General features: G+C 56.2%; 2 long non-coding RNA genes across 11 annotated transcripts in view; both read left to right on the top strand.

The window, feature by feature from the left end:
* Nucleotides 1-1814, top strand: part of LOC125332773 — a 46528-nt gene extending 44714 nt beyond the window's left edge. For all 10 annotated transcript variants that reach the window (XR_007206606.1, XR_007206604.1, XR_007206607.1 and 7 more), the window contains one exon: nt 1165-1814. This is a non-coding gene — a long non-coding RNA (uncharacterized LOC125332773). The remainder of the gene's footprint in view (nt 1-1164) is intronic.
* Nucleotides 1815-3531: 1717 nt separating this feature from the next.
* On the top strand, nt 3532-26951 carry LOC125332936. Its single transcript, XR_007206686.1, has 2 exons — nt 3532-3736; nt 25048-26951. It is a non-coding gene; the product is annotated as an uncharacterized LOC125332936 (long non-coding RNA).
* The last annotated feature ends 379 nt before the right edge of the window (nt 26952-27330 follow it).

Below are 27330 nucleotides of genomic sequence, written 5' to 3'. Positions count from 1 at the left end.
CAGAGACAGGCCACGGTCCTTCCCCAAACCCATGCACTTGGGGTAGGTTTGGTCTCTGCCTGTCTTAAGTTCTAGGCTTGCTTCAAAGTTGCGGAAGGGAAGGGATTTTCCTTGGATTTCCATCAAGTGCTTTATGAATATTGCAATAAAGGGGTTACAGAAGATCTATTTTTAAGAGAGAAAAAAAATACCCATGAAAATTGCAGCCTGGACCCCAGAGTGTAGAGTATTTGCACAGTTCAAAGAGTTACGGTGGTTCATCCAGTCACAGCCTGGGAACGTCGCGGTGCGACCTACAGCAGATCACATGCCAGCTACTCCCAGGGCGGCTCATTAGAGAGCCACACAGAAGATTTATCTCTTAAAATGGGCTTGCAAATATTTTATAAAATTTGCAATATTTTATAAAATTACAATTTGGTGCAATAAAAAGAATAAATTAGCCAGCTGATGGTTCCTTTTGCAAGTGTACTCAAGGATTTGTTGTATTAGTCTTTACTCCTTCCAATGTAACAGATGATGGGCAAAGCAGAGGGAGGACAGGAGAAGGATGGGACTGGTTTGGAGGCTAGGGAATACACACTCAACATGGATAAAGTGTAAAGGAAATAGAGGGAAAAAATCAGAAAAAAGGGAGAACATGCTGCAAGGTACAAGATGTGTGGGGCAAAGCACGGGAGGCATGGGGAAAGCCGAGAGGGGGACTTTTGCTGAGTGTCACAGCTTCGGCTCCAGCTCGGTGGCTTGGTATCACTTTCTCCAGCCAGGCAAGGGCGCCGAGGGCAGGGAAAGTTAACACGAAGATTAAAACATCAGAGGGCTGTGCCTTTAGTGGCTCTGACATGCAGAGTAATCCCATGCCCCAAAGCCTAGGGAGGAAGGACAAGCGGTGAGCCCTCCCCTGGCTGGCAGTGAGTGGGGCAGGCAGAGGTAAGGGATTGAGGAGGGCGCAGGGAAAGCTTGGCATCTTGGGGACCACAGTTTCCCTCGTAAGGAAGAGGGTAAGGTGGTCCAGAGCCATGAGAAACGTGTGGTGGGGAGGGAAAGAGGATTGGAGTTCTGTTCCATCAGTGAGACAAGTTGGTCTGTTCTCAGCCAAGCACTACTGGACCATTTCTCTGACAGAGATCATAACCACTCCATTTTTTTTTCTTTTCTTCCTAGATCCCAGTGAGTGGACAAGGGACTTTTGAAGCCTGTGAGTTCCTTCTTGCAGCTGGCTACCACCTGCCCGGACTTGACATCTGACTTCTCTGAGTTTCTCCAGGAGGGTCCCAATCTTCTTCTCCATGGGCCCAGAGAGGAGACAGCTTTGTCCTGTGAACACAGTGGATTTCTGCATCGCTTCAAAACACAGCGGTGCAGCCATGGGGAGGGAGCCAAGGCAGCACAGGGAGCCAAGGGATCTTCCCACATCACTCCTGTATGTTGCCTTCGGTGCCCTCAAAATCCAAGAGCAGGACCAAAGTGCTTAGGCAGAGAGACCTGAGCCAGCCACTGTTTCACCTGGTGAAATACCAGCTGTGTGAAGTTTGGAGGGAGATTTTTGGAGGCTTTGCTCATGGAGCAGAGCTCGGCCCTTACTGCTCTTGATCCCTGGGTCTGTGGAGCTGTGGGAGTGCAGCCTTCCCAAAGGCACTGTGCTTGGGGCTCAAAGGACCATGAGCCTGTCCAGGCCAGGCAGCCCTGCTTGCTGTTGTACTGCACCCTCTCTGTTCCTGTAAGAGAAATGTACTGCCTGTAATTCTCTCCCATTCAAATCCCCCCCACCCCATGCACTGTTGAAAATAAAACTCTCCCTTTTGCAAAAGTGAGCGTGTGATTTGGTGCAGTCTCGAGATGGAGGAGGCAATGGGCACAAAATAAACCCGGGCAAATCAACAGGGAAGCGGGAGCAGCCGAGAGCCAAGCAGCCGGGCTGCGCCGTGCCCCGCATCAGGCATATTTCCCTGAAAGCCCGAGCGAATCCCTCGCCGCTCAATGATCTTTATTTGGTCTGAACCCCGTCTGGGAAGTAACCGCTAAACCCAATGCAAACAGACCCCCGTGAAAGAATATAATGAATATGTCTCTCAAATGATTTGGAGCCCTTCTGCCTGCAGAGCAGGGTTCCCCATTGTGCCCCGCTCCCGGCGTGCTCGGGGCAGGCTGCGCGAGGTGGCCGCTTTCCCAGCTGAAATCCGAAAAAAGCAAACAATGGGTCAAGGCCGGCATTGTGCAAGCCCAGGCAGGCAGAAGGAGCGCAGCCCGGCATGGCCAAGTTCAAGGCTGGGCAGGGGGCCGGGCGCGCGGGGATGCTAATGGGGGCTGCGCGGGGGCTGCGGAGCAGGGGGGCCGGGGGCTCTGCGTGCTCTTACGCTGTGCAGCCCCGAGCACCCAAAAACCACCTTGCAGAGCGGCAGTGATTGCCAAGTGCAGCGAGGGATGCTGGGGGCACTGGCGGTACTGGGAGGAATTTGGGTTGCTGGGGGGCTGGTGGTGCTTGGGGGGCTGTGGGGGATTAGCGTGAATTGGAGGAGGACTGATGCTGCTGGGGACAGACTGGTGCTATGGAGGTGTTGCGGGGGAGCTGGTGTTGCTAATGGATATTACTGGGGGAACTGGTGCTGTAGGGGGGCTGCAAAACGAGACGATGGCACAGTGCGGGGCCCTGCAAGTGCAGTGGGCGTCGCGGGGGTGATCTGGGCTTGAGATCCTCGCAGAGGGTGCAGCCTCTTTGGGTCTGCCTGGCGCTCCAGGCCCGAGCAGAGACCCCCCCCCCCACACCCCCTCATCTCCCCGCCGCTCCCCCCTCCCCGGATGAAGTGTGCGGAGACAGGCGGAGCGGCCCGTGGAAAAACACCATGGAGGGCCTGCACAAAGGGGGTTTTATTCAAATTTGTTTAGAGTTTAGCGGATTTGCATGAAAAATGTGTGAGAAAAGCCGGCTCCAATGACCTCATCCCCAGCTGCCATTAATGTTCAATTAAGTGCTGAATAGTAGCAAAGGGGGGACCGGCCGGGACGTGCAGAGAATCCAGGCTCGGGCGCAGACTATGAGAACCGGGCGGCCCCCCCGACCGTCTGGCCCCGGCCATCCCCGACGGGGTCCCCCCGCCGCCGCCCCGCTCTGCACCGGGAGGTGCGCTGAGCCCGTCGGGTCTCAGCCCGTCTGGGTTATTCCCCGCATCACTCTCATCCTGAAGTAGAGTGCCCCCCCCGCCCCGTCAAAGGTGGGTGTTTGGAGGGGGCAATGCCCCCTCTCTGCGTTGCCGGGGCTGTTGTCACTCCCCCCGCAGCCCGCCTCGCCCGGCCCGGAGCCGCTCTCCGCCTGGCAGACGGTGTCAAAGCCCAAGTTCAAGTCCACGCCGAGGGGCTCTGCCCTGGGATTCCCAGCTCCTTTCCATCCTCCGCCTTTTGTTCGCTTCTGACAATTGCTCTTTATTTCTTACACACCCCCAGCCTCCCCCCCGCACCCCCCTCCCTGCCCGCACTTGGCACCGTTTAGCTGTCTGCCTGCAAACTTAACAACCCCGGTTCTTGGTATAAGCACTCAAATTACCCTTCTTTCTACATATAAACACGGCCCGGGGTGTGCGGCTCTCCCCGGCCGCGGGGTCCCCCCCGGCACAGCCCGGCTCCCCCGCACCGCCCCCGGCCCCGGCCGGAGGAAGTTTCTGCTGCGGGACACGGCAGGAGAAAACGAGCCGGATACGGAACCCCCCGCTCTGCGTGGCTCCCCCGGGCCAGCGCTCAGGTAAGGCAACACACACCCCATTTGCTTTTGGGGGGCTGCCTCTGCTTCGGGGCGTGATGACACGGCAGGTTTTGGGGAGTGATAGGAGGGTGTCTCTCTGCAGGGGTTCCCACACACTCCTGGCAAAACCAGCCCTGCCTCGGGCACGCTGATGAGGAGCCCCGAGCCGACCTCCCCCGGGCGTGCGGACCCATCCCCGGCCGGGGTGCGGCGGGGACACTGCCTGGCGGGGGCAGTCGGAAAGCCAGGGGAGGTGGCCTTCCCAAACCTGCCTCTGCCCCGGCCTGCCTCTCTCCGCCCCCCTCGAGAGGGGAACACCCACCCGGGGAGCGGACCGAGGAGCTGGGGGGCCTTTGAGGGCCGGCACCCCCAGGGCTCCCGAGCACCGACACCTCCGGGCCCCCTGCCCTCCGGGACGGAGCTTCGGGGCAAAGGCCGTGCCGGGGCTCAGCGGCACCATCCCGGCTGGGTCACACCTCCCTCTGCACAGGTGTGATAACATGGGGCTGGGGAGGCCATAGGGTGACGGAGGGAGGTGCTGACTGACCCCACAAATAAACCCCCTCCCAGTACCTGCGGTTGGGTAGTGCTGGGATAAACTGGTCGGGACAGGGCGAGTCCGGGGTCCTCGGGCAGATTTAAGTTTTCGGCTGGTTTTATTTTTCTCTAAGACAATTTCGGGTGAAGGAGGGAGGGATAAACATACATGCCCCTCCACTTCCCGGGGCTAAAATAGCGATAACGGACGGAAGGAGAGAACACACCTTCACCGGGGAAATGAGAAAGATTTGGGGGAGTGAGAAAAGAAAGGAGGGGATAAGAGGCTGAGAAGGGAGCTGGGATACCGGGTGGGGAGACAGGAGGGAATCCCCCGAAACCCGTCCTCTAGTCCAGCGCAGCGACGCGGGCGCCCTTCACCGGCGCCTCGGGGCGGGGCGGCCCCGCGGCCCGGGGACAACGACGGGGCCGGGCCGTGCCGAGGGCCGAGGGCTGTCACGTCGCATCGCGTCACGCAGCATCGTGGAGTATAACACGGCGCCATAAATGATAGCGGAACACAAGAATATATGTGTTCTTTACGTATCCATAGAATGGAGTGCACATAACGCTGTATGGCATTGCAGTCGTGAGCTGTCCCCAAAGCCCCGTGGGGTGTGGGGAGGTCGCACCGTGCCGCGTCCCCGCCGAGGGTGCGCTGGGGTCGCCGCATCCTCGCTCAGAGAGCGGGGACAGAGCACTCGCCACTCCCCAAAACAGAGCCCTTCTCTCTCACATGCGTGTTTGAAAATAGCGGCGTGGGCGCACCTCGGGGTCGGGGGAGAGGCTGCGCTTTTTATTTTTTTGGTGGCTATTTAAAAAACCCACACTCGCACCGGTGCCTCCAATGTCCGTCCCTTCCGTGGCGTGAATGTACACACGGCTGCTTCTCCCCACTAGTACCCGTGGACACCTCACGCCCCTCTCAGCAGAGGAACCAGGGCCGAGCCCCTCCGGGGCACCCACCCGCGGCTCTGCGCCCACCAGGGGCTTCACACGGTGCCGGCGGACCCACAGAGGTTACAAATTGCCGGGGGCTCAGCACCCGGGCGAGAGTCAGAATGCCTTGGAAGGATGGAAAAGACTTTTCCCGCGGTCGGTGGGAAATCAAAAATATCCCCGCGCGTGGAAACAGTGAAGATTTGACTCTGGATTTGGGGAAAGCGGGACGAAGTGGGGGGGAAAGGAGGGATGGAGGTGAAAAAGGAATGGAGAGGGATTCGGAGAGTTGAAGGAGAGGATGGAAGGGCGGAAAGGGAGAAGGAAAGACGGAAGGATGGAGGGGGAGAAGGAGGGATAAAGGGTAGAAAAGAAATGGAGGGTGAAAAAGAAGGGATGAAGGGTAGAAAAGGAGGGATGAAGGGTAGAAAAGGAGGGATGAGGGGTGCAAAAGGAGGCACAGAGGTGGGATAAAGAGATGCATGGAGTCGAGAGAAGGAAGAATAGAGTGGAAGGAGGACTGCAGGGTCAAAAAGGAAGGATGAAGAGGAAGAAGGAGGAATGGTGGGTGGAAAAGGAGGGATGGAGGGAGAAAGGAGGGATGGAGGGAGAAAGGAGGGATGGAGGGGGGAAGGGTACCGCGCCCCCGATTGGCTGCTTAAGCACAAAATCCGGAGGTGGGTTTGCGGGGAGGGGGCGCGGAGGGGCCGGGGACTGCTGGGGGGCAGAGGTGGGTGCTCGGGAGGCTGCAGGGCCCCCCCCGGCAGCCATTTTGTGGCAGTACCTGCCTTGGTGCCAGGGCTGGGCGGTGGGGCCGGAGCAGAGCCCTGCCCGACCCTCCCCGGCCCGGCGGGGCGGTGAGGGGCGCGGAGTGGGGGGAGGCCTCCGCGCCACGGTGGGAAACGTATTACCGCGCCCGCCACGCTTGCCCATTGACAGAGATAAACATGCAAATCAGTCTCTTTGCATGTCATTAGCATACAGGCAGATTGCGGGGGGAGGGGCCGCAGTGTGCGCACTGCAGCGTGCTTTAATGCAACACCCAAACAGCCATTGCGGGTCTCTCCTGCCAGCAGCACCTGCGGCTCCCCGCGCCCCCCGCCGCGGGCAGTGGGACCCCATCACCCCCTCGCACCCCCCGGCCCGCCGAGCCACCGCCGGGGCTGTCCCGCCGGGCACCCGGCTCGTCCAGCCTGCCCGGCGCTGCAGGGCACAAGGATACGCAGGGACAAATAAAGCCAAACCTCTTTGGAAGCGGCTCTTTTGGGGCTATTTCTGTGCTTTCACCTTTTTCTGTGTTCTTTCACCTTGCGCAGGGAAAGAAGAGGGCGGGGGGCCCTGAGCTGCCGCCCTTGCTGCCCCGCTCCCGCCGCCGCCCTTAATTGAGTGGGTTGGGTGGAGTGGGGAAAAGGAGCGACAAAGCCGACCAGTTTGGGGAAGGAAGGTGCAGGGGAATGGGTACCCAGGATAGGAGGGCTCCCGGGGCCGGGGAGCGGCCGGGGTGCGTTCTGCGGGGGTGCGTTTGCAAACGACGGGTGCGAACCCGGTGTCTGTGTCCATCTCTGGACACGGGCGTGTCCGCGACCTCTGCGTGTGCCGCCCTGTGCGTGCCCGCACACGCGTGTTGCATCCCCGCGCCGCACGCGTGTCCCCACTCGGGTGGGTGTGTCACACCGGAGGATCACCACCCGGGGGTGTGCGTGCGTGTCCCGCACACGCGTGTGTGCACCAGAGCGGAGGGTGTCCGCACACAGCCCGGGCACCCTTGGGGAGCATCCCTGCCACGGGAGAGCACCGCGCCCACGGCCGGGGGGGTGCGGGGAAAGGCCGCCGCCCCTCGCTCGCAGCTGAGACGGGGGATCCCTCCCGGCCGGGCTGCCCCTCCATGCCGGCCGTCCTGCGGAGAGGGTGGCACCGCAGAGGGCCCCGCCGTCACCCCTCCGGGTTTTCGTTGAAGGGGGAACAGCTCTCCCGTCCTTGCCAGGAGGGCAGGCGAACAGTGTGCGACGGGCCTCGGGGCAAGGAAAACGCATCCGTGGGGCAATTCAACCTCAGCGGGAAAAGGAGGGCACTTCCCGGGCACCTTTGTGCCTCGCTCCCTCCCCCCCAAATCTCCGCACATCTGCGGTGAGAGAGCGAGGAAGCGCCCTGGATGCGGGGCTGGGTGCGGGCCCCCGGCGCCCCTGGCAGCGGCCGCTCGCAGCTCGGGGGGACCCGCTGGGGAATGAACCCCAGCCCCATTTAGGGGGCACTCGGCGGGGAAGGCACCCCCTTTCTTCTGCGTGCCCCCGAGACACGGCACAGCCCCCTGTCCTACACCTCCGAGAGCAGCGGGTCCTCGCTCTGCAAAGAAACCGGCTTTTTGGTCTCGCAAATAAACCCGATTTTCATTCCTGAAAAGAAGCACACTTTTCATTCTTCCAAGTAAATAAGATTTAAAAAAAAAAATCTTGTAAATAAGCCCGATTTTTATTCTAGCAAATAAGCCAGTTTTTCTCCGCCTCGATGGTTTATTTCTGGCCGGGAATGACAAAGCGGGGAGAGGATGCGGGGCCGGACCGGCCAGTGTTTTGGGGAGGGGAGAGCCCAAACTCCGGCCGGCGTTGAGAAATTAAATCGCCCTGGCTCACCTCCGTGTCCCACCACAGAGGAGATAAAAACGCCGGCGAATTTGTTTTCCAAAATAATTTTTAAAACCCCGAGTATATCCTTTCCCTGTATGTCCTCGGGAGAGCGAAAATTCACAGAGCAGCCCCGTAATGAATTTTTTTTGCTGAAAATTTCTTCCAAACCCAGTTAATAGATTATGATTACAAATAATGCCGCCTCTTTTTTTCACCGACTTAATATACAATTGGAAATTAGAAACACCGTTGTTTTGGCATTATTATTATTATTATTATTATTATTATTATTTGTATGGTTTATTTTGTGTATAGGGGGTGTTTTTAAGTTTGGGGTTTGGGTTTGGTTTTTTTTTTCAAATGTACCTGAAATGTAATTTTCTTAAGCTTAAGCAGCCTTTCAGAACAGCACTCTGGACAAAATTCGGAGGTTCTGCTTTTTAAAACGACAAAAGTGTTAGGCGAAGGTTCTGGGAGAAGCCCCGTGGCACGGACAATGCCGAGCGGGGATGACTCTGTCCGGCGTGTGCCACTTACGGGAATCATCCTTTTAATTTCTGTCTCGAGTGAGAGAATTTCAAGAGTCTGAAAAAGTGATTTATGGAGACCCTGAGACCTGCGGCCGCCGGGGCTGCCCCGGCAACCCTGGCCCCGGCCCGCAGCAGCCCCCGAACCCGCTCTCCATCTCCCTGCACCCGATGCCTTCAGGATCAGGACTGCAGGGACAGCCTTGAGCTGCCGGGCAAAGTTTGCAGCGCTCGGCAGAATTGCTGCCAGGGCTGTGTGGGGCGCAGGGTCCGGCCCGGCTCTGCAGAATCGGTCCCGGTCTCTGTCCGGGGCTGCCACCGTCTCGTGCCGCCCACCCCAGGCACAGCCCTCGCCCGGGGCATCTCTGGCTCCGGCTTTGGGGTCAGCCACAGGCGAGGAGGAGAAGGGGGAATGCGGTTAACGAAAGAGGGCTGTATTTCTGGCAGCTCTTTGTCGCTAGGACCGGGCAGGGCTACCCCGGGTCTCTGCCACCCCGTTTCACCGTCGGGGCACGGCGGGGAGTACACATCATCCCCGGCACCGGGAGCAGCCCGCATGCCGACGAGGGCGGCGGAGGCTGACCGACCCGCTCGATATTCATTTAAACAGCCCCTCGGCTGCATTTGCGTCCCCTATGCACGATTTCTGCGCGCTGGCGGGTGTGGTTGCGTTGGAGTGGGCTCCGACCGGTGCCAAACCGTGGCCCGTCCCCACAGCATGGCCCCGGGGCTGGACGGCCTCCGCGGCGGGTGATCCCAGCCCGGTAACGTGGGGAAAAGGAGGCGAGAGGCCAAGATCGGGCCGGACCAGGGAGGACCCCTCTCCCTCGGCCCGTCGGGACGTGGCCGGAGAACGCGAGGGGACCCGGCGGCGCCGCGCCCCGACGGCGGCCCCGCCCCTGTCCAGGGTCCTGAAACAGTCTGGGGCCGCCGAGTCTGCCGAGCAGCCGACGGGGCGGGCTCGGGGCGGAGGGCGGCGGCACCCCGCGGGGTGCGGGAGGGACCCCTCTGTTGCGGGAAGGGAATGCTCGGGTGCGGGGCGGGAGGCGTCGCTGTATGGGGCGGGAGCCGGGAATGCCACCGAGGAGACGGTGGCTCTGACGGCGGCGAGACGGGGCGGCAGCTGTAGGGCCAGCCAGCGGCCCCGACGGCGCGTTTCCATGCGCTATTCTTCCCCGATTTACTGCTTGTCACCGGCAGCTCAATGGGGGTCCCCCGTCTCCGGGACCTACGCTGCCTTCCCCCTCTCCCGCCCCCGCCGGCCCCGGGGCCGCGCAGGGCCGACCCCCCAACCCCCCCGGCACACCGCTCTGCCCGGCGGCCGCTCCCCTGCGCGGCTTCGGGGAAGTTCAAGAAGTTGCCTGGCCCCGCTCCCTCCGAGCAGAGCCAGCCCAAACACCAGCGCCTGCCCCGGAATATTTCACCGTCGGGCAGAGGGAAGGGAGGGGGGCAGACGGCTTAAATCCACCCCCCCAAGCCCCTCAGGGTCTAATCTCCCATGCATCGTTACAACTGTCCGCAACGAGGCGGGGGAGGCCGGGCTGCAATTAGCTATAGAGCCGCTCGCCTTGCAAACAGAGGGGCTCGGATTATTGCAAATTCATTTCTATTTTCCAGGCCAGCGCTTGTATTCTCTGTTAGCATAAGAATAGAGCCAGGCCCTGTGAACTCCTCCGACCTACTGACCCCTCTCCCCAGAAATGAATAGCAGCACTTTCCGTCCCCCCCCCCCTCGCCAGCCTCTCCAGCAGACTCGAGCCACGGCCTAAATTCCTAATCAGGGTAATTTAATATATCTTAAGCCCCTGGCTGCTTTATTTTCACTCCTTTTTTTTAGTTTGTTTTAGGCATTCACTGGCTCTCACCCCGTCATTAGAGATCCTTATTTGACGGATATAAGAAGCTGTTATGAGACTACAAGTCTCTTTTTATCTTCTAAATAAGCTGTGCTTCCCCGTAATTAGAATGGTGTTCCCAGCCTTTGAGGCCTTTCAGGGCCGCCTAACAAAAAACTTGCAGGAGCTGAATAATCCCGAAGTACAGACTCCCCGTCCCAAGCAAAGAGCCGGGACAGAGAGCCGCGCCGGGCGGAGCAGGGGGGGCGGGTGGCGGCGGGGGCACCCACGCGTGGGCTGCATCGGCTCCGCCCGCAAGTGTGCAAGGGGCGGCCTCGCCCGCACCCCCCCGGAGCGCTGGGGTTTTCGGTGGGACCGGGACAACCCCTCGTCCTTTGTTTGGGTCTCTGCTCCTCGCGCCTCCACCGCTCCGTGAGGGTCTCGCCACCTTCCCACACCCCCAGTTGTGACAGCGTGACCCAACCCCACCGGGCAATCCCGGCACCTGGCGCTGCCCCAGCCCTTCCCAGTCCCCTCCCCTCGCCGGGGGATGCGACCCCAGAGCTCCCGACGGGGCGGGGAGGTCCCGGAGCGCCCCGCGGGAGCCTCGAGCCGTCGAGGGGATCCCGGCGGGGCCGCGCCGCCCGCCCCTCATTGGTCAGCGCGGGCTGACGGGCGCGCTCGGGCCTCGCGGATTGGCTGGCGGGGGAGCCGGGCTCGGTGTCGTCACGGCTGCTCGACGGGGCTCCCCCGGGCGCGGGGACGCGACGGGCGCGGGCGGCCTGTCCCCTGCTGTGCGCCGCCCCGCAAAGCGGCAGCCCCGGCTGGCTCGTGAGAGTACCGTGTCTCTGAATATAGACATACATAGGTGTGTGAAATAGATGTGGAAACGCCGGCAAAGTGGCTTTGGGATAATTAGCCTTCTTGATGTGGTTGGAGAGTTATCTAATCCAGAGGAGCCTAAAGGCATCATTACGGAGACAATATTTCAGGAAATCCAATTCATTGGAGCAAAAATATGACATTCATTTTGCTGGTTATGTTATTACAAATATCCTTCAAAGCCGACATTTCACACCCCACCCCACCCCACCCCCCCCCCCCCCCAGAAAAAAAAAAAAGTGAAATAAAATAAAATAAAATGACCAGACTAAAAGCCCCAAAGCTATGGACTGGGTACTGGGAGGAGGAGGCCGACGGCAGAGGGATCAGCCCTTAGCTTCCAGGACCTGAACGCAGCGGGCTGGATGGAACACGAGGGTCTTTGATGCTGGAGGGAGCTCCCGGAGGGGCAGAGGGTTGTGGGGGATCAGACAGAAACAGCCCCAAACACCCGATACCAGCGCTGCGGCTGTCGGGGGCTATCGGAGGCCGCCCCATGCTCGCCTCGCGCTGGGCTGCGCGCTATTTTCAGCTCTTCCGCGGAGGAACTTGCGGTGCGAGCGGCGGGCAGCGGCGGGCAGCGGGCAGAGGGCAGCGGGCAGGGCGGCTCTGCCTCGTACGACCAATCTCGGAGCCGAGCGGCGTAAAAGCACGGTTCCTCCGGGCACGGCTTCCCCTTTGCCGGCGCTGCCCGGAGCTCCGATGCCCAGGCATGGCAAGCGCCAGTGCCACTGGTGCTACTGGTGCGACTGGTGCCCGCCGGGGAGCAGCTGGCCGGGAAATGCTCTGTCGGGGTCTCCCTGCCCGGATCAGACCGTTTCCCACCTCTTGTGGGTAGGGCCGGGGACAGGTGCGGGGCCGCATCCCGTGAGGGGGTGGCTGTCAGTCGGTCTGCATCTCCCCAAATCCCCCTCAACGAAATCCGCCCCTTGGAGTGTCCCTCGCCTCTCCCCCGCGCCTCAGACCGCCGGGCACCCGTCCTGCTCTACGCCGGGGCAGGGACGCGCGTGGGCCTCCGCCGTCGTGCTGCGTCCCGCGCATCTTTTTGTAAAGAGACGGCAAAACGGGGAAGAAAAATGCTGTTTCCCGGCCCTGGCCGGCAGTGTCGGCGGGGAAGCCGGGCCGCCCGTCCAGCCTCGGCTTCCCGAGCCACGCCGGGCTCCGAGCGGCCGACGTGGACTCATCCCGGCGGGGCGGCGACGGGTGTCGGTCCCGAACCGCGCCCAGCCCGGCTCCTCCAGCTGCCGCCACGTCCCCGCTCCAGCTCGCAGCCTGGTTGTTTTGTTTAATTAAACTCAATGTCAGTGTTAATTTTCCGCCTGGCCGGGCAGCCCTGCCTTTGCCGGAGCTGGCGTGTTGGTTACAGATGTCAACGCGCCCCATCGGGGCTGCGCCGAGCCCGTGGAGACGCGCTGCGCCGGCCACGCGTGGCCACGGCCGCGGGCTCCTGGCTGTGGCCGTGGGCTGCGGGGCCGGGAGAGGGCAGGGGCCGGACTTCCCCGGGACCCACCCCCGCCATTCGCGTCTAGGTCCTGCAAGGGCGAAAAGGGTGGGCACTCATCGCTGTGATGCGTGTCCTGTAAAGACCTCTCCCTGCGTGTCTCGCGTGCATTTCCAAGGAGAACGGGGTAACTGGTGAGAATCCGTCCCGGCGGGGTGGGGGCGAGACGCTGGGAAACCTGGAGGCTCATTTTGGGAGCCAGGAGATCCTTCCTGGTGCTATAGCAAAACAGTCCCCTACCGAGGTTCATGCCCGGCTCTGGAGGGCAGAGATGCTCCAGGGACAAGTGGAGGATCCCGGGCCACGCCCAAACCCATGTCAGGTCCGGAGATGACTCACTCCGTCCCCAGGGCTGTCTCAGGCCAGGCCAGGGCACAGGACAGTGACAGGGAGGGGGCACTCTCTCGCCTGCTCTTGCCCTGCTTTCTGCAGAGCCCTCAGCCCCAGCGCGTTCATTGCCTTTCCAGCAGCCAGGCACATCTATGCTCTCCCCGATTACTTTTCCAACCCCTCCAAACTTTTGGTCACTGCCGAAGCAGCTTCCTGTGCCAGGCAGAACCGGGAAGCCAGGCAGCTGGAGCATCCGAGCCCCTCTTTCTGCAGTCTGGACTCTTTAATTCCTCCTCGGGCGGCAGCTATTGCACAACTCCAAGATGCCTCCTTGCCCTGCCCTGCTGCCTCCCCAGTCCTCGTGGGATGCCCTCAGTGAGGCAGGGACCCACACGGCACAGGGTGAGCCTGCTCCTCACCTATCTCTGCCCTCTTCTCTGGTCTATCTTGAGTCATTCCTGACATGCCATGTGGCTCTTGACTCTTGCCAGTGACCAGGCTAATCTTTTCAATATCCATGTCTTGGAGCACCCTCCCTCCATGGATGTAGCTGTTTCATTGTCATGTAGGTAATGGATTTATTTTCTCTGGGCTGAACACTGAATTCCTCCTTCATTTGAAGGCCAGGTTCATTACCACGATGAGACCCTTCCACAGCCTTCTACACAGTGCCAGATTTCATCATGTTGGGGCAGCAATGGATATTGTCCTGTTGCTACTTCCTCCCTCCTCCCTGGCACTTCCGAAGGCTCGCACTCCTGCCTGCTGCGGGGGCTCCGGCACTGACCGCTCTGAGCTGGGAACCCCTCGGATTTGTTATGCCACTTTGTCTCCTAACTTTTAACCGGTTATTCATTCCCCAGCTGCTTTTCAAACTTCCCTTCTCGGCAACAGGCTTGGTCTTATTTACCAAACAATCAGGTTTATTGCTGTTTCTCCCCATTCTTTGTTACCATTTCTATCTGTTTTCCCCATTAAACTCAGGACGTTGTGGTTTTCCGGACCCCCCGTAGAGCCCTTTTGGGGAAGTTGGCTATCCTCCATTCCTATTTACAAAGACCGATTCACACAGGAGGCTAAACTGCAGCTACTGAAATAGCCATTTCATATTTAACTTCTTCTAAAAGCCTCGCCTAAATCCCATCTTTTCTCACTACTTTTTTCTGTGCACTTGATCAAGCTGTTTTGCAAACTCTCCTCCTGCTGTTGGGGCCACCAGGGCATCCAGGCCCCCAAAAGACTGGGGGATTTTCTTTGAGGTGGTGGTAACAGTATCCAGTGTGGGAGAGTCTTCCACGTAGGATTCATCCCATTTTCCTCTCCCTCCATTTTCTTCTCCTGCAGATTGCAAGCCCCCAGACATCCACCTCTGGTGCTTTTTATTGGTTTACTATTGGCAAATCATTCCTAAAAATTCCCTTTGTCCTGCTTTTTTGTTTTATGTTGGTGCTGGGGAGTTCACCTTGGAGGGGAATTGAGGATGGGATCTGAGGACTATAGGGGGCCACAGCCCTGACACGAGTGACTGGTAGAAACAAGCCACCATATGCCTACCCTGCCCTGGTGGGGGGGATTTACTTCTACCACCTGTCCCTAAAACTCCCCAAACAGATCCCTCTCTTCTGGCAGTTGCCACGGTCCAAGCATCCCAGTCATTTTTCCAAGACAGGCATCACATCCCAAGAGACAGAGGATGGATGATGGTGGGCCCGAAACAGTAGAACCCGGAGGGGCTGCAGAGTTGGCCAGCACTGGTCCCTGAGGAGATCTAGCCCCCTGGCATGTGTCCACCCCCTGCCTTGATGGAGGTGCAGGTGTGAAGGAGATAGAGGAGCAGAACGGGCCCTGCCTTATTGGAGCCGCTCGTAAACAAAGCCACTTGAGTGGAGACGATTCAGAGAGCCCAACAGCCGCAGGAAACTATAATTACGTTTAAATATTGTTAGCATCATTATCTTTTATCCGCCATCAGATTAAAACAATTATGGCATTTTCAGGAATCGTCCTTGGCATTCTCTTGACCGACGTTATCTGTCAGGCAGGAAATGTGATTTTCGCTTGGAGAGGTGCCAGCCACCGTGCGGCCGGTCCCACAGCCCCTGCGATGGGAGAAGCCAGCAGCCAGGGTGAATTCCAATTTTATGGAGAAACCCGCATTCATCCCATTCCCTGTGGTCAGGCATCAGTCACTCTGGCCTCGTCCCCATATTACTCTGAGTTTCTACCAAGTGGCTTTGGGATTGCCGAACGGTGGTGGCAAGGGGAGGCAGCGGTGGGGACACCAGCCTGTGCCATCACCTCTGCCGGTGGCTGTGGCAGCGTGCCGGAGAGGGTGGCCTTGGCAAACACGGCTCCGTGCCTGAAAGCTGTGGTGAGTAATTTACCCGAGGAACTCATTTCAGGAGATCTAGTCTAAGTTAATTAAAGATGGCTGGCTGGGGTCATCGCCTTGGCAACAATTAAGGGCAGGAAAGACGCCTCATTAGTAATAGTTTTTAACAAAAACCATAATTTTTCATATCAAGACAATCCTGGGCACATGAGACGGGGGGCAGGAGGATGCTTTCTATCTGGCTTTCTCTCTTTTCCTACCCTGTCTGTGGGTTAGCTCATAAGGCAGGACGGAGAGATGGGAAAACAGGAGTGAAAGGAAAAGCGCCTTTGCAGATCTGTGTGCTGGTGAGGCTCTGGTGGCCAGTGGCCAGTGCCCGGGTAGCAGCACCAGAGCTGTCGAGAAAGGGGCACATGGATAATGGGGGTTATGACTGGAGGGCAGCAGGTGAGATCCAGTTTCTTGGGAAGGGGAGAAGCCAAGAACCGGTCATCGCTGCCGTGCAGGGGCTGCCTGCACATCCCGACCCAGGGAACATCATGCCAGGCTGCCACCCCCAGCCACCGGCGATGGGGTTATTCCTCCAGCTGTGCCTTTGTTTTTTAATTTCCCCCTTGTACTCCAGAAATCTTAATGCCGCTGCCTACTAATGCCAGGCTGGGCAGAGCAGCTTTATTTTCTACTTAATTAACTGTCATCCAGTGATTGATCAATTAATGATGGAGCCATCATGGTAATGCTCTGGGAGCTGGTGCGCCGGGGCCAGGCCAAGTCATGTGCTTGCCTTCCCACTCCTACCTGCTCCGGCACCCGGCATGCTCCCCCCGGCACCAGGGCTGTGCCGACTTCTCTCCTGACAGCAAAGGACACTGTGACAGATGGAAAATCTCTCGCTCCCGGGAAATTTGGCCATTTACAGGGCAGCTGCATGAGGGACTGGGGACCGGTGACTGGGGACCGGGAGTGATGCTCCTACCCTGCCATCCCTGACCGGTGTCTGGGAGTGGCAGAGGGGCCGCTTCCCTGCTGGACAGAGTGCCTGCTGCTGTGTTAAGCTCTAGCTCAAGTATTTCTGCAGCTTCCACTTGCCTTAGTGACATTTTGGCTGAGTTTGACCACCTGGGCGATGCTCTCACCGCTGACCAAAAGGAGTCAGGGTTCAGCAGAGCCAGCAGCAGGGCGGCTCTGCTCTTGGCCTCCTCCTTCTCCTCCAAAGTTGCACACATGGCTCAAATGGGAGAGATAAATATAAACTCCATTCAGATATCCATAGAAACAGAGCTGGAGATGGAAGACCCCATGCAGATAAAAACCTTTCTCCTTCCCACACACTGCTATTCCCAGTCTTATTCCAGAGCATTTTACAAAACCAGTGGAGCTGGGCAGGGACCAACAGAAATGACCAATAAGGTGTTAGCAGGAAAATCCCCGAATGGGGGAAACACTTTTTCTGCTGAATAATTTATCTGTTATAAAAAAAAAACCCATCAGGACCGTGCTTAAGAAGGGGTGAGGCTGCACCTGGAATAGTGGGGCCCGCCGGCACACACGTGCACGGGGCTGAAAGGGATGCAGCGAGACTCCGGCGCGGAAGTGGTGTAAGTCCTGTCGCTTAATTACTGTTTCCTCTCCGCGCCGTGAAAAGTGCTGAGATGCGGATTTGATGTGCTGAAAAGCGTCTGGCATCTTGTCATGCACCAGCCCATCTCCAGCATTCAACAGCTGGAGAATAAACCTCCCCACACACCCCCAGGTGCATTCCTGCACCTACAACAGCACCGCCTGTTTATCTACGGATCGGTCCCGATGATAACCTGTTTGTTCAGACAACTCTGACGGCTGCTCGAAAAGAAACCGAATTGGTACCAAAGGGAACCAGCTGCTGCTCGGGGCTGCGTGTGCAGCTCCTCCTCCCCACCGGCTTCAGATTGAGCTGTTTGTCTCATTACATCCCTGCACACACATCCGCACCCACACACCGACACATATATAATCCCGTGCGTACAGCCAGGAGAAAACCTTATATAGTATTATAAACATCATGCTATTTTTTGAATTAAAGCTTAAAACTGTTCATTGGAGATGACATACGCAACGTGTTCAAGGCCAAGAATAGGTTTGGAAGCAACTCGGGAAAATATCAATATTCTCCAGCATTTCCTTACATCCCAAACCCAATCCAACATAATTTCTGCTATCAATAATGCATGTTTACAGGGAGAAGACATTCAAGGAGGCCCATGGCTCAAGCCCTGCCTCCCTTTAGGGGTGATGTTTCTGCATTTCCCTGGGCTGGGAGAAAGATTTATTTCACCTATCCTCATGGCAAGGAGGCTGTTTGCTGAATTAACCCCCCTGGGAGTTTTTTGGGTGAGGAATAGAGCCTTTTCTCTGCCTGCTCGGTGCCTGGAGGTGCACGGTGGTGTGAGGTGTGGTGTGCCAAGAGAAGCTTAGGCAGTCCCTGGGCTCGTGCCGGCTGCTGAGCTCCCACATGTCGTGGCCATGTGGAGCCTAGAAATAAGCTGAGGTTTGGGTGGCAAGGAGGGGTTTGCAGTGTGCCAAGGTGGGGGATAAAGTGGGGAGTGGGTGGCAAAGAAAATCTCCCCCATAGTCATACAGGAGGGAGCAGAGAGCTGGAGAAATTGTGAATTCATTTGGAAAAGTAATGGCTGAGCACCCTCAGCATCTTCCTGGCTCATCTCCCCATCGGCTGCATCCGTACCCTGTCTGAAGCAGGGGGAGCTCGGCAGGTCCTGGGGGGCTTTGTAGGACTGACCATGGGGTGGAGAAGGAGGAGAGGCCACAGGGGAGGTGAGCTGGCTGCTCACCCACATAAAGGGGCCTGGGCCAGCTGTGCCCGGCATGCCCTGACCCCGTGTGGTGCAGTCAGGAGGGCACAGACATATTGTGGCCAGCTCAAAAAGATGCTTCAAGACAGAGCTGGAGCCATTTAAAACCAATTAATAACTGTAAACTGCCCTGGCCCTTGCTGTTCATTAGGCAAGCACAAAGAAACTTTATTTTAGAGTTGCAAGTCCTCTTTTTTTTTTTCCAGAGAGAAACTTTTTAAATATGTAATTGGCTCTGGGAACCAGGACCCAAAGGGGTTGCAAAAGCAAGGGAAGCAATTGCCTTAATCAGTCCAAGATCCCTGATTTATTTATGTATTTATTTCGATTTCAAAGCAGTGCTGCTCATCATATCAGAGCCTTTAGAAGCACAATTATTCTCTCGACAGAAGAGCTAACCTAGGCTGCGATTATTTGCCTTTCTGAAAGGCAGCGGTTCCCCGTCAGCCGTCCTTCCCACGAACGCAGTCCCACTCCTGCATCTCTCTCAGCGATTTTAGCATCCAAGAAACATTCCCCCCAGCCTTCCCATAGCCACAGCCTGCCTGAACACCCAGCCTTTCTGCCGAGCTTCCCAGCTTCAAAGAGTGGGGCGAGCATTCACTAAATAATGATTCTTTATTCCTGTTCTTTGGCTGCTTTTCAAGCGGTGGTCGGGAAATGTGCTCACGTCTCTATGGCTTGTAAAAGACACTCGAGGTCACAGGTGGAAGGAGCTGGGCACCCCCAGGTGGGTTTTGGACCACGGGGGTTTGCTTGTGCTTCATCCCTGAGAAAAGCTTTATTTCCAGGCTGTGCCTGGAGCTGGAATCGGAGCGGGAGCGGGGTGGAATTCAGAGGCGATGCTCTGCTGGCCTGCAGAGACAGAGGGTGTTCCAGCAGAGGAAGGGAACAAGTGGAAAGGCAGGAAAAGAGGGATCTGTTCTTTGAAAAGAAACCTTCTGGAAGCTGCAGTGGATGCCCAGGGTTGGGGCAATGTCCTGAGCCCTGGCTGCCCACCCTGGGAACACCCATCCACAGGGTGAGCGGGCAGGTCAGGGCTCGGGATGGGCAGGCTGCTTCCTGCGAGGTCAAGGGGGCCACCTGGATCGATCCTACTCTGTTCCCTCCACCAGCTGCAAATTTTGCCCCATAAAGGGACAAACCCCTTTTCAGTGACCGCCCTGCAAGGATCCCCATCTCAGGGGGCTCAGCTGCCCCATCCCTGGAAGGTTCCCACGGCAAGCAGTGATAGAGCACTGCATCCCCAAGCCACCACGGGGCTCCTCCGCGGCAGCACGAGCCATCCGTGGGCTCGGCAGAAATCCTCGCGTGTTGTTTCCCCCCCATCCCCGTCCCCACAACGCATATTTTGCGAAGGTTTAATTGGCAGCAATTATTAACTAGCACGGACCCTGGAAACCTGCCAGTCAGGAAAATAATGAACCATTTTAATACAAATTCAGCCCGTAAACAAATGTGGCTGCCAGAGCCATTGCGGCCGCCTGGCACTGGGAGAGGCAGCACGGAAGATCAGCAGCGAGACCCAGGGCAGCCCCACTGTCCTTCTGGCACTGGCTGAGAGTCTGTGTCCCCAAGGCCAGCCCGTGTCCCTGCAGGAAAGGCCTTGCCTTTCCCTGGGGGCTCTCCACAGGACCCTAACACTGCCCTGAAATAGCAGCATCAGCAATGGAGCTGGGACCGAACTCATGTAGATTTAAGGTGTAGATTTGGGATAGTTTTGAGGGGCAGCGCTGGGTCTGTGCATTGGGAACTGAGCGCAGGGGGTGCCCAAGACTGAATCCTGCAGAGCATCCTTGCTCCCTGCCTTGCCCTGCATCCCTCCCTTGGTCCCACGAGCCCAACTGGGGTCCCAGTGCCTCCACTCCCATTTGCACAGTCACAGGGGACAAACCCGCTCTCCCCTGGCTGATACCTCCTTTATCTGCCAACAGGCTCCCCCCGGAAAGGGTTTCCAGGGCATTCAGGCAGTGGGCAAACAGCCTCCTCTGCCCGCTGCAGGTGGAAGAAGGAGATGTCGTGTCCCTAGAACATCGCTGGGGCACTGGCATCCTCCAGCACCCCTCGGCAACCCCCTGCTATCCAGCATAAAAAGGCAGGGCCCCCCTGCTAAAAAAAAATCTGTGGGACACAGGCTTGAAATCTTTCACCCAGGGAAATATTTCTGCAAAGGAGCCGCTTTAGGTTTATTCTACAAGGGCTACATTTTTCCATGTTATATTTTAATTTTCTCTCTCTCTTTCTCTCTCTCTCTTTTTTTTTTTTTTTTAATAGTAAAATGAGCTGATGGTTCTTTTAACTTTCAGTAATTTGTGGAAATTAAAAAAAAAAAAAAAAAAAGAAAATCATTTGCAACGCGACCCAGATTTAAATGGCACTCTGAAATGGATGTCGCCTGGCTTTGTTTTTTTTTCTTTCTTTTTTTTTTTTTTTTATGAACTCACTCCCAGAATGGTGAAAAATCTCTCAAATCTAGATCATGAAAGTGTCATGAATTGTTTTCCTAATTTTTTTAAGTGTTACTGACAAATAATTATTCTGTATCTGAAAGGAGATTAAAATAATCTTTGTTTTGCACGTAGCTCACAGAAGCATATTTTACCACTGGAAAATAAAGCAAAATTGGATAAACCAGAGAGACTTAAAATATATAAATTAGTAAAAAGGTGGAATCAGCTCTTTCCTCAGGTTCATGTGTTTAAAAAGGCATTTTTATATCTTGCCTGAGCTAAGACTATTGCTGCCTGCCTTCAGAAGTGGTTTCTTCCCTGAATCAAGTATCAAGGTTGTAAAGATACAGTATTTATAAGCCAAAAAATAAAGCAGGCACAATTTATTAAACAGCTACAATGTGACAATAAATAATTTTAATGTCAATCAAAATCGGATTATTGTCACTGAAATTTGGATTGAAAAGATAAAAGCCTGAAAGGGAGAATTGAAATCCAACGCTGGAGACGATTCCAATATCTTTGTTCCTCGCAATAAATATTTTGGGTGAGAGTTTAAACCAGCTTATTCTTAATTTGGGGGAAAAAGGTTGAGTGTGGTAGACTTTTAAGAAACATACTAAGAAAATATATTCGTGTTTGGGATTGGTGAGAACAGCTTTTTTCGGGTTTTTTTGTGGAAGTGAGAAATAAAACAATTTTATTGTATTTTTTAAAAAAAACTGCTTGGGTTTTAATTTTCTTTTCAGTGTCAGGCAGTGGCGGGAGAGGGATGCTTTTCTTGACCTGGTGAATATTCCCCCTCCTTCCTCCTATTTTGGAAAACCCAGACTCAGCACCCCTTGAATTAATTGGCCAAAGCTGCCCATGCTTTGGGACAGGCATTTTTTGGTGCAGCCGCTCTCCAAAGGCACGGAGAGCCCCGGCTGCTGTGGGGTGGCTCTGCTCCTGCACAGCCCCAGCCCCAACTCCCTGCCTGCCGTGCTGGGGCCTTGGGGGGCAAGAGCCCCCTCTGAAAACCCTTGCTGAAACATTCCCCTTTGCTCCCAGGGATATTCAGAAGGGTAACATGTGCATCTGGGGAGAAAACGGCCCTTCTTCAAGGCAGTAAAGAGCACCAGTAATTCCCCTGGTGGGGAGCAGGGCATGTAGGAGAGTGGAGGTCAAAGGCAGAGCTCTAGGAGAAGCATCCTCATCACCTATTTTTTAACCCCAAAATGAGGATGATGGGGATGCTGGGGTGCAGGCAAGGCTTCTGGCCTCTGCTTGACTCCCCTGAGGGGCTGAGACCATCCAGGCAGGAGAAGGGTCCTTTCTTGATCCCCTTTTGGACAGCATTGCCCAGCTGCCCACCGGCCTCGGGCAGCGGCTCTGCCTTGGCACCGAGTTCCAACCGTGCCTGAGCCGGCAAATATTCAACTGGAGTGGCCGAGGCAGAAACACTGTGTGTGTCTCTAGGGCAACGTGTTTGTTCTGCATCCCAATAACTCCCAATTCCTCCTTGAGACAAAGCTCCCAATTATTTTTACAGGGATTTGGGTGCATGGCATAAATAAATACACCCGTTTTTATATATTTAAATGTGGGTATGTGCACACCAAATTAATACCCAATATTGGTTTAAAACCCAGGGTGTCAGAACATGCAGGGATGCAGGTGTGGGCTAGGAGTGGGATGTCTAAGTTTGTCCCCGGAGCTGCTGATGGATGGACAAGGAGGAACCGGCGGGGGCCGGGTGGTTTTAATCAGCATGTGTGTGTGACAATAGTTGGGTGAAGAAGGGGACCTGACACCGGCATCCTTGATTTGTTATAAATCACACACATAAAAATGGGGGGGGAGGTGGAATTAAATCTTGGGGATCACGGTGCCTTTAGTGCCAACTCAATCCCCAAGCTGGAACAAAGCTTTGCCAGCCCTGAAATAAATGATGCTTCCCCTAATGGCTCTTATCCCTTCCCCACTGCCTCCGACCAGGCAGCTTTGGGGTTTTAACGATGCCGACGTGATGAGAAGCAACGTCTGGGCCTGGTGCTGATCTTTACCAGCAAAGGTAGCCCTGCCAGGTGGGGTGGAGGCCCTGGGGGAGTTGTGGTGGGGAGGGGAGGCTCGTCCCCATGTCCCCAGGTCCCTGCTCGGCCGTGGCTTCGCTGATGCTCCGCAGCCGCCGGGCTCCTCTCTCTGCTCAATTGCACAGCGCGCAAATGGAATCGCTCTCCTCGCTGTGTTTGTGGCCACGGGAGTGGAAGAATTACATTGGGCTGAAAATAGTATTTACTTTTACTGATTGAAAAATAGATGTTAGGAAAAAAAAATAAAAAAAAAAGCAAAAGCAGGAATTGAAACTATAATTACAACAAACCATATGTAAACTCCCAGGTAAACACTGATTATACTGTGTCATTTCAGCCAGACTTTATTAGCGAGGGAAGAAGAGAATCTTCTTTCTCTCTCCGCCCGCGGCGGATGCAGCACGCAGGATCCCACTGCCTGCCATTTGCAGAGCACTTTTCACCCTAAAAAATCTCAGGTTCGTGGCCTGATCCTGCATGTCTCTCATCAGCTCCGTTTCCTAGGTGAGCCATGCCATTCCCCTCGCGTGGCTCTGCTGGGATGCTGCTGTGGGTGCAGGTCTGAGCTCCCCCGTGGCATCTCCTCTTCCCTGGGGAGAGGCAGGGAAGGGACTGGAGTGTGCCAGGAGAAGAGAAACTCAGGGCATGGGACCCAACCTGCTCACTCCTACAGGGTGTCGGGATGGGATGGGATGGGATGGGATGGGATGGGATGGGATGGGATGGGATGGGATGGGATGGGATGGGGTGCCCCAGCTGCAGCATGCCCTTTCTCTCAGGCAGTTCACAGGCCCAGGTGCAGAAGGACAGGGCTGGCCAGATCCATCCTTGGAGAAAAGCTGGAGGAAATGAGTGGCTGTAGCCTTGCCAGGCCCTTTGCTTGCTCCCCAGCAATGGAGCTGGACCCCTTTTGTCAGGGAGTTGCATCCCCAGAGCCCAGCACACCAAATGCAGGAGAGGAGCATGGCTGGAGTATTGTTCCTGGACATCTGTGTTACACAGCATCCCACTCACTCACTGTCACGGCACAAGGTTCCACAAAGCCCCCAAAATCTCTCCTCCTGGCCAGGTCTGGGGGAGACAGAGCAATGCCATCCCAGTGTTGCCATGTCAGTCTCCTCTGTGTCACTCTCAGGACACCTCAGAGCAGGTGGCAGCATCCCTTCCCCAGTCCAGGGGTCACCCGGCAGCACTGTCCCCTTCGGATGAATATCTGGGGGGCTCTTGCCGCAGTTTCCCTGCGGGGTGGATGAGGGGAGACGGGAGCGGAGGGCAAGAAGGAAACCACGAGTAACGTGGGTAACGCCAGGTATCCTTACACAACGGGGCTGCGGGCCCGGCGGCCTTACAGCTTTGCCATAGTGGCACCCTGTGGCAAAACGCATTACTACAGCTGGCAGGGGCTCCGGAGGGGCGACACGGCCTGGGGGGCCCTCGCCCTGGGGGCTCACACCCTGCGGGGACACTCGCTCCCCATGCATGCAGGGATGGGATGGCGGAGGCTGAACAGCGAGTGGTCCCCTCCACCGTGACATCCCAGTCCCCCGTGGCGGGTACCACCCATCTCCATGGGGTCAGGCAGGACGCTCATCCAGCCTAGACATCCCCTGGGATGGTGCTGGGATGCTGGCAGGCTCGCTGGCCATTGCACGCTTGCTCGCTTTGGGCTTTCTGGTGGCATCCGTGCGGCCGGGCGGCGCGGGCTGAGTGCTGGTGTGGAGCGGGGTGTGTGCGTGTGTTGGTTTTCTCCTCCCGGAGCAGACCCGGAGTGACGGAGCGAGCTCTTTGTCTGCCTGCGCCTGCCTGTCACGGCTCCCGGCGTTTCCCAGCCACCTTGCACGGCGCGCAGCCACTTTGGCAGGAGCTGTCTCGGAATTTTAATGCGGCTGATTAACGCGCCACGATGTAATCGTGGAGCCAGCCGTACCCCTTCCCTAGCCTTGCCTTTTTGGGGAATAAATAACCAAACCCAACCAGGCATCCCCACCCACGGTGCCTCATCCTGCGCTGAACTGAGCTAGAGAATGGGACCGAACTGGAGGCAGGAGGTGATCCCAAAGGAAGAGATCCTGATGCTGGTCCTGTCTCAGCCCAGAAAGCTGAGGGGTGTAACAGCGATGCCTCTGCCATCCTGGCCCCAGGGTGGCAGAGCTGGTTTTGGGGCCGGCACAGGGATGTGTCAAGGGTTGTGGCACTGCATGACACGACAAGGAGTTGTGAGAAGGGTCACCTCTCCCTCTGGGAACAAGGGTGAGCAATAGAAAACTCCAGGCAGAAGGGGAAACGGTGAAGGGCGAGAGGGGCGAGAGGAAGTCTGCCTGTGGAACAGGGAGAAGATGGGAGAGCAGATCTCTGTGCCACCCAGGAGATGACGAGGGGGAGTTACTGACACAGAGGACACATTGCTAAATTTTCAATCTGTCCCTTCCTTAGGTGGTGTTGACAGAAGAGGATGGGTAGGAGATTTCAATGGCAGGCACACGTGTCCCAGGAGAGGGTGAGACAACAACAGAGACAAAGCAAGAAATGAACCTTGGACAGCTGCAGGAGAGAAACCCAAACCTTCTTTGGAAAGTGGGGTCACCTGCAGGCTGGGGGCACCCTATGGAATACCCATCCCTCCAGACATCCTGGAAGATCAAGCAGCCATCAGGATCTGGCATGGGTCCCATCGGCATTGGGACAGGTTCAGGACTGAGCGAGGGGCTGGGGGAGACCCCTCCTGAACATCAGCTGCTCTGGTAGGGCTGTGCCAGATCTCCACTGCAGCCAAAAATGATCTGGGGAAGAACAGACACCAAACTCCTCTGCAGCGGGGTGGGGCTGCAGGTGCATGCCAGGCTCGGTGTGGGGACGCTCCCAGCTCCATTGGCCCTCGCTGTGGTACCCACAATTCCCATGCAGGCTGCCAAGCCGAGCCCAGCAGAGACATGAGCAGCCAGAAAGGGAAGGAAGGAAAGCGGGGGCAGCCGAAGTGACAGGGACCACAGCCTGGGCATCCCTGTGCTGTTCGTGTGCCAGCGACTGGGAGCAGTGACGTGGTGCATCCTCTTATGACACGGACATGCAAGGCAGGGTGCTCCTGGAGCAGAGCAGAGCAATGGGGAGAGGGTGGGAGGTGCCACTCAGGACCCATCACGCTGCTGGGATGTGCCCACGGATCGATGGGGAAATATGAAAGGGACAACAAGGAACCAAGGGAATACCTAAAGTAAAGGGCTGAAGACTGAACATACGAAACAAAGGTGGTTCGGGCTCAGATGGGAGAGAAAATCCATGTCTGGAGCATGTCCTTCAGTGGAAGATGATTTCAGAGGGGTCATGAAGGTTCGAACTGGCTGAGGGTTTGCCTGGGAAAGGTTGGGCTGAGGTTTCTAGTGTGATTGCAAACAAGCCAGCTCTGCTGGGGATGGCTGTGATGTTTATTCATGGCAGGGAAGGAAGGGAGCAGCTGACTTTTAGATCCCCAAAAGCGTAAAGAGGGGGAATGGGCCCTTTCCCATGACCATGGACAATGATCGTACCCCTTCACCTCAGGGCTTTTCAGACGTCAGCCACGTCCCAAAAATTAAATGATGAAGAAAGAGGGAATAAACCCCAATGCAAGCAAGGCAGCACAACCTCCTCCTCTGCCTTAGGGCTGTCCTTACTAAAGGTTCAACTGACCCTGGTTTTGGGACCTGAAAGGTGAACCCCAAACGCAGAACAAATACCCCTTTTTGGGCATCTCTCATTTCACCCTTAGACCAGAGATCCCCCCATTTCCACAGCTGGGTGCAGCCTCCTGGTCCAACCATCACAGCCTTTTGTCCCATGCAAGAGCTTCCTTTGGGAAGGCAAATTCATTCCCATATGCACCTTCCTTGGTTTTCTTTGGGTCTGTGTCCCCCCCTTCCAGCATCCCTTTACCCTATTAATATCTTTTGACTGTCCTCACACCTGCAGACAATCTGGTCCCAAACCACCTCCACCTCCCCCCTTCCTCAAAAGCTTCCCTCAGCTGTCTTTAAGTCGTAGCTGAAATCTGCGGTATGTAGGAGGAGAAATTCAGTCTGACAGCAGTTTAAAACACCGCACTACTTGGCAGATTTAAATGCTATTTTAAATATAAGCTATGACACAACGGACAAAAATAGCATTGAAAATACCCTGTCATGTTCCATATTGCGAGGAATAGGGAAGCAGACCAGGCTAGAAAGGAGCAGAGAGAGGGGCCAGATGGAGAGGAGAGGTTATTTTGTTTGTTTTAAAGAAACTGGATAAATGTATTTTGTATGTGACTGAGTAAATGTGTTTTGTGGAGCAACGAGCCAAAAATAAATAAATAAATAAACCTTCTCATGAAAAATCTACATATTTTATTTGATGTGGGATCTGCCAAAGCAGGTTTGCTGGTGAGAGGATATATTTGTTATCAGGTTGTTTTGGAGATGCTCAACACCAGCAGCCACCAGCTATTGAAGACCACTTGGTCTCAGCTGAACCTTTTTCTTCCCTTTATTTATCTACGATTTAATAGGCTTTTAAAAGAAAAAGCCATCCTAAATACCTGGAAGTGACTTTTCACCTGCGACTCCCAGCTTGGTGACCCTGCATTGTAGGAGCTGATGAATCACAGTGCTTGGCTGGGAGTGTCCCTGTAGGGTCAGCCCATGGGACCAGGGAGGGATGGAGGGATGCAGGCTGAGCCACCACTGATTTCCCAAAGTACGTGGG

The sequence above is a fragment of the Corvus hawaiiensis genome, chromosome 13, assembly GCF_020740725.1.
Source record: "Corvus hawaiiensis isolate bCorHaw1 chromosome 13, bCorHaw1.pri.cur, whole genome shotgun sequence".
Classification (NCBI taxonomy): Eukaryota; Metazoa; Chordata; class Aves; order Passeriformes; family Corvidae; genus Corvus; species Corvus hawaiiensis.
This window is presented reverse-complemented; position numbering and strand designations above follow the sequence as displayed.